Below are 7,082 nucleotides of genomic sequence, written 5' to 3'. Positions count from 1 at the left end.
TGAGATTTAATGTATATTTTTGTTTAAAAAATAAATGCTTTAGTAAAATCTTCAAGAAGCATAATCTTTTAAAGCACCTAGTTGGTTATTTATTTAGAGTAGGGTATATGACAGAAGAATCTAGGCCTCCATGGTTTCTGAAGGAGCATAGGGGTCCTTTGGTGGGGAGAAATAAAATTAAGGGCAAGGTACTATGTTAGGGGAGAAGTGACTGAGAAAAGGTGATCAGGCTTCAGAGACAGAGGGTATGAATTTATAGTTGGTAAGTCTTACATTTGGTAAGATCTGTGTGTCCAGGGAGGATGCATCTAGGATACTTAGATGAGGGACAATTTTTCCAAATGACCTCAGCTCTTCGGAAAAAGAATAATAGCAAAGGTAACCTTTGACCAAAAGTAAGGGCTGGAAAGTGGAAAATGAGCACATGAACAAGGGAATTAGGTGCTAGAAGACAGGAGAGCAGGCAAGGAGGAGAGAGGCCCGAGGCTGGGGGAGGGCCATGTTGATGAGCTACCTGCAGGTCAGGCAGTCAGCTCCTGGACGCAAGAGCAACTGCCACCCCAGTTGGGAAATGTGACTCTGCCACAGAAAAGGAGGTTTTGGGTAGGAGAGAAATGGGGAACTTCTTTGGGAGGCATAATTACCAGCACGTGATGACATAGTATCAGTCTGGGCATGCTTTTTAAGGTGGGAAATCAATGCCCTAGATTTTGCTATTCCTCAACTAAAAGCTTGCTTCTGGAACAGAATTTCATGCCTGGATCAGGGCAACCCTTTGGAAATGGGGTGGAACAAGATGGTCCAGATATTAACTTGTGCAATAGAAATGATATGAGAAAAAAGCCTATGCAGACCTGGGAGACCTAATCAGCTACTTTCCCCCTGAGATACACTACTGTATTTAAATTGACGGAGGAATAAATGTTTTTAACCAAAGAGCATCACCTAAAGGTTCTTGCTGATGTTTAGTACCAGAAACTGTTCAGTAGTGCTATTGGATGGGAATAAAATGGTTTCTAAGAGACCCCAATGTAATAACAAAATGTACCCTAATGGAATCTAAGTACATCTGAACACTTGCTGCCACCATGTGATCTGACTGAAGCTCAGGAAAATTGTAAGGCAGCTTCTAAAAGTCCTCTCATTATCTGCCAGAAAGTTACAGCTGCAAGAAAACTTTTGGTGGATTTATAAATATAAAAAGGCCCATCAAAACACTGAAAGGAAACCAAAGTGCATCTCAGAAGAAGTGGAGTTTGGAACCCTTAAAAATAAACACTAAAAATGATTTTATTGAATAGGCATTTCTTCCAAGAAGATATATAAATAGTCAAAAAACATATAACACATCCTCAACATCATTAGTAGGGAAATGCAAATCAAAACCACGGAGATGTACCACTTCACACCCACTAAGGACTATTAATAAAAAAATTTTTAAAGGAAACAGAAAATAACAAGGATGTGGAGCAATGGGAACCCTCATCACATTGGAAAGTAAAATGCTGCATTCACTGTGGAAAACAGTTGGGCAGTTCTTCAAGTTAAACAGGATTACTGTATGACCCAGCAGTTCTCCAAGGTGTGTGTGTGTGTGTGTGTGTCCCAGTACATTGCCAACAGGCACTCAGACAAGTACTTGTACATGAATGTTCTCAAGCAGCACTATTCACAACAGCCAGTGAAACATCCATCAACACCTGAACAGATTAAATGTGGTAAATACATACAATGGGACAATTTTAACCATAAAAGGAATAAACCAGTTCAAGATGGCAACATAGAAAGATCCAGAACTCAACTCCTCCCACAGACACACCAAATCTACAGCTACATGTGGAACCATTTCCTCTGGGGAGAAAAAGAAAACTAGTTGAGGGCCTCGTCAGGCATTTAATTTAACACACAGGTAGGACCTGCTGGGTACTCTCCAATGATGAAGTACGGTGCAACTGGCTATTTTTTTTTAATAGCCTTTTTTTCCCCCTGGAAGGCACCATTTTTATTCCCTCCCTCTGCTGTACTCCAGAATACCCTATCTCCAAGAGGGGAGATTTTACATACATCTGGTCCCCAGTTTTTACAGCTGGTGCCCTGGGTTTTTGAAGCTGTCACCCAGGAAACATCCCTTTATTGACTGGCTCTCATGGTCAGCAGAGCTTGTGTTCCTGGGTTCAGTGGGACTGTAACAAAGACATTCTTGGCCAGCTACCACTCCCAGAGCACAAGAGGAAACAGACTGAAACGGGCCTGTTAGCTTATCTTCCTAACTGTGGCCTGAGAGGCAGGCTTCTAATTCAGCACACACCTAAGGGCCCACTGAATTCTCCAGCCACCTTGGAGAATAAGCACAATCTTTACACTTGCACTCTGCAGCCAGCCAGAGAACCAGTACCTTCTGGAGAGGAGCTTGTCTGGTCCTGGATTTTATGTCCAATGCCTTGGTTTTTGTGACTGTCATTGAAGGGCTGCTCCTTAAGCACCGGGCTCTAGTAGCCAGCAGGGCTTGCAATCCTGGGTCCCATGGAGCTGTAACAAATAGGGAGACAATTTTTAGCCCGATACCACCCCTAGGGCAGAATGCAGACAAGAGACTGAAACAGCCCCTCAGGTTTATTCTTGCAGTCCTATAGCACTGTATGTAAATGTAAACCATAAAAGCTGCTGCCTGAGGGTCTGGCTTCTAATCAGCCTGAATCTAGGTGCTGACTGAGATCCTCTTCCTTGGGACACTGACGTATCTTAGCACACCTTCAACTTTTGAGAGCCACTAAAAATAAAATGGGCTGCTTGGACAGTTACAAAGGTTTGGAAGACAACCAAGAACTAGGGCAAGGTTGAATGATAAGGGTTCTCTCCTACAGGAGGCCAATACCTCAAGACTGGGAGAGGTGGCTATTTTATACAAAGAAACCAACAGAGAATCAAGGAAAATGAAGAAACAGAGGGACTTTAATACCATTCATCAATGGATAGATCATCCAGAGAGAGAATCAATAAGGAAACATTGACTTTAAACAACATAATAGAACAGATGGACATAAAAGGTATATACAGAATATTCTATCCAAAAGCAACAGAAAACACTCTTCTCAAGGGCACATAGAACATTCTTCAAAAAGATCATATATTAGGCCACAAAACAATTCTCAATGAACTTATGAAGACTGAAATCATATCAGGCATCATTTCTGATCACTATGATATGAAATTAAAAAATAATTACAAGAAAAAAACTGGAAAATTCACAAATTTGTGGATATTAAACAACATGCTACTGAACAACGAATGAGTCAAAGAAGATATCCAAAGAGAGATTTGAAAATATTTTGAGACAAATTAGAATGGAAATACAATATACCAAAACTTATGGGATACAGCAAAAGCAATTCTAAGATGGAAGTTCATAATGACTCCTGATGCCCTCAAGAAACAAGAAAAATCTCCAATTACTAACTTTATACCTCAAGGAACTAGAAAAAAAGGAACAAACCTCAAAGTTAGCAGAACGAAGAAAATAACAAAGACCACAGCTGAAATAAACAAAATAAAGTCTAAAAAGACAACAGAAACAATCAATTAAACTAATAGCTGGTTTTCAAAGAGATGAACAAAATTGACAAAACTTTGGCTAGATTCATCAATTAAAAAAGGGGGAACTCAAATGTGTAAAATCAGAAATGAAAGATAAAAGAAACTTCCACTTATACGTATTAAGGATGTTATGTGTAACAGTGATTATAGTTAACAATGCTGTGTGATACACAGGGAAGTTGTTAAGAGTAAATCCTGAGAGTTCTCATCACATGGAAAGAAATTTGTTTTCTTTTATTTTGTATTCATATGAGATGATGTATGTTAAACTTATTGTAATCACTTCACTATACATGTAAGTCATATCACTATGCAGTACACCTTAAACTTATACAGTGCTGTATGTCAATTACATAGCAGTAAAGTTGGGAAAAAAAAGGTATACACGTGGCAAATGAAAAAATGCTCAACGTTGTTAGTCAACAGGGAAATGTGTGAGGAAGGATTACAAAGGGGCAAGAGAAAATCTTTGGAGTGATGGATATGTTCACTATCTTGACTGTGATGATGGTTGGGCAGGTATATACATAGGTTAAAACATCAAAGTGCACACTTGAAATCTGTGCAGTTTGTTGTATATCATTTACACTTCTACAGAGGCTGTTTTAAGGAACAAAAATAAGTAGGAAATGAGACTTTTTGAAATGGAATTATCTTTTCACACTTTCACAAAATTTTTAAAGTTTTGAATTTAGTTAAAAAAATAGAAAAAATTAAGTTAAAAAAATAGAAATGATTTTTAAGCAAAAAAAGGATAGTTTGAGTTCACATTTCTTGCTCAAGTTACAAATCCTTTTAAACTGAGAATCTTGCTCATCCACAAATGTCTCACTAGACGAGTCTCACTCTTTGCCCTCCTGGGTGACTGAGGACCCAGAGATGGTAGCATTCTATTCATGGTTATAGACTGGGAGCAATGTGTTTTATTAGATAATCATATGTAAATGCATTTTCTTTGTCCTCAGATGAGTCTGATAACATCTTAAGGTCATGTCAAACAAGGGGAAGTGCAAACATCATTTGAGAATGTTGTAGATTCAAAGATCAGTTGTAGATTTGCCTCTATGCTGCCCAATATTCAGCTAAGATGACATCAGTAGTAAAATGCATAAGAAGAAATAACTCTCACAGTTTGTCAATTATCAGGAATTTGGCCTCAAATCTTGAATACAATTATAATGCAACTGCTTACAATAAATATAAGAGGAAAGAGAATTCTAACAAGTATGGTGGTTAAACATCCAGGATACTCCTGCCAAATTCCTAATACAGGGTATTTACTCCAGGGAACCTGTTTATGATTTCAAGTTGGAGTAATAATTAATGCTCTTTTGGTCCCTGATGCTGTTAAACAACAATCATTTGTGAAGTGCCGTCATAAGCTCTGGAATGTCTCCCTGTTTTTTAAAGTTATCAGATCTGGCTTATGAAGCAAACTTGGGAGGGTTTAGTCTAACATTTCTCATCAGGAATCAATTATCCAGGTGATAAGAGTCAACCTTTAGAATAGAGGTCAATTTGCCAACTGGGAGTTATCTTGCAGTTTCATTTTAAAATGGTTCTGCTCAGCCAAGCTGTGTAATGAATAAGCTGGTCTATGGAAATCCTATAGGAGGTTTCTGGTTACCATCCGCTTTGGGATTCCCACTCACCTTCAGCTTCCTTATTTAAATGTTGGGTGACCAACATAAAAATTTATGGTTATTAAAGAGTTTGAGAAAGCTAACTCTAAGGACTATTTCTAAGAGTTTTGGCTCCATTTTCTGTAAACCTTGCGTCAAGATTTCATCATTACAAACATCTTGAGTAAACGCAGACCTGGAGAGCTCTTTTAAATTTACTGAATTTGTCCAAGAATGGGATAGCTCTTAGGATTTTGTGGCTTGGAGTGAAAATACTTTCACGACCTGTTCCAACAGCCAAAACCATGATATACTAAGAAACCATCAGCTGGGCCTCTGACACATCATAGGAATTCCCTGGGGAGATTCCCTAGGAGCTTCAGCTCCTGCTAAACTGTGACACCATGACTGTTTCCGAAACTAATCTAGAGAACTTCTTCCTCATTGCTTTCAAAGGACATAGCTAATGCCACTTTGAAAGATTCCCAGCTCCTCCTCTGTTTGACTCTACTGTCATCTTTCTTAAAGGCTGTCCCAAATCCCACATGGTACCCAGGACAACTCAGTAAAGAAACCATCCCGGGCTGATGTTAACTGTGCTTTTAGAAAGCAATAACAGCACCAGCCTGGTGAGCCCATAGAGATAAGATACTGGGATTGTGAAAATTATAATAAAGGGAACCTCATTTTCATGGCGTCAAGAGGCCTGCAGGGGGAGCACTCACGCCCACCACTCGTCAATTGCAGGCCTCATAGGACAACTTAAAATCCACACTATTTGGCTACTTTAGCATCCAGTGAGAGACTGTCACTTACTCAACCAAGGAGCAGCCACCACGTGTAGGACTCCCAGTTTCTTCAAATGGACTTTTTGCTTAGAACAGTCTTCCCAACTCCCCCTTTCTTCTAGAAAGAACAGCAACTCTTTGTTCTCTGGACATGCATGTAGTTTTGTCACAGTTTTCTTGTCTTGAATTGCAATTCTCTGCTTTTCCTGAATATACTCATTTCTTGCTGGAAAAATTAATGAGGGTTTATTCTTTGGTTAGGAGGATGAATCCTGAGAGCAAAAGGAAAACATGGAAGGTTGCCAGCTGGAGAATGAAACGACTGGGCTTATGTTTTTAAAGTGTTCCCCTTGGCTGGAGTGTAGAGATTACAGTGGGAAGTTGTGAGGGATCTAGAAGACAGGTGGAGGGATAGGCAAGAGGGAAGGTCCTACTTGCATTGTACTAGAAGGAAAGAATAGGTGTTGAAGCAGGAAAGTTTGAGGGTTTTATAGAGGACTATCAGAGAGCGATTTAATGGCTTGAAATGAAGGACAAGCCATTTGCTGAGAGCTGAGGCAGTGGGAAGGATCTGCAGATTGAGACATTCTGAATACGGGTCAGAGAACCCATTCAGGGGATGAAAGGGGGAATGAGGGTGGCATGAAGGGGGTGGTGAGGGAAAGGATGAAGGAGGAAAAAGGGTGTGTGTGAAGAGGACCCACCAGCAGCCCTCCGCAGTTTGAAGGCTTGAGGATTTGATTCATGCAGGGTCATGGAACAAACCAATCACAGTGATTAACTATTAATACCATTTATAGCCTAATTAAGAAGGCTCACTGGATGCCAAGCACACATTAGGCATTTTTGTATACTTGATCTCATCACAACCTCACAGTAACCTTTCCAGAGAAGGATTATCATTTCACAACTGAAAAATCTGTAGCTCCCAAAGGTTAAAGAACCTGACCAGGGTCACCCAGGCCGCAGAGTCCTACGGATCTGGCTTCAGAGCCCCAGCTGCACGGTTATCATTCACCCTCCTAACCTTCAGGGTGAGCATTCAGCAGGACTTCAAAATGATTTCATTCATTTTTTT

Source organism: Manis pentadactyla, chromosome 6 (genome assembly GCF_030020395.1).
Source record: "Manis pentadactyla isolate mManPen7 chromosome 6, mManPen7.hap1, whole genome shotgun sequence".
NCBI classification, from domain to species: domain Eukaryota; kingdom Metazoa; phylum Chordata; class Mammalia; order Pholidota; family Manidae; genus Manis; species Manis pentadactyla.
This window is presented reverse-complemented; position numbering follows the sequence as displayed.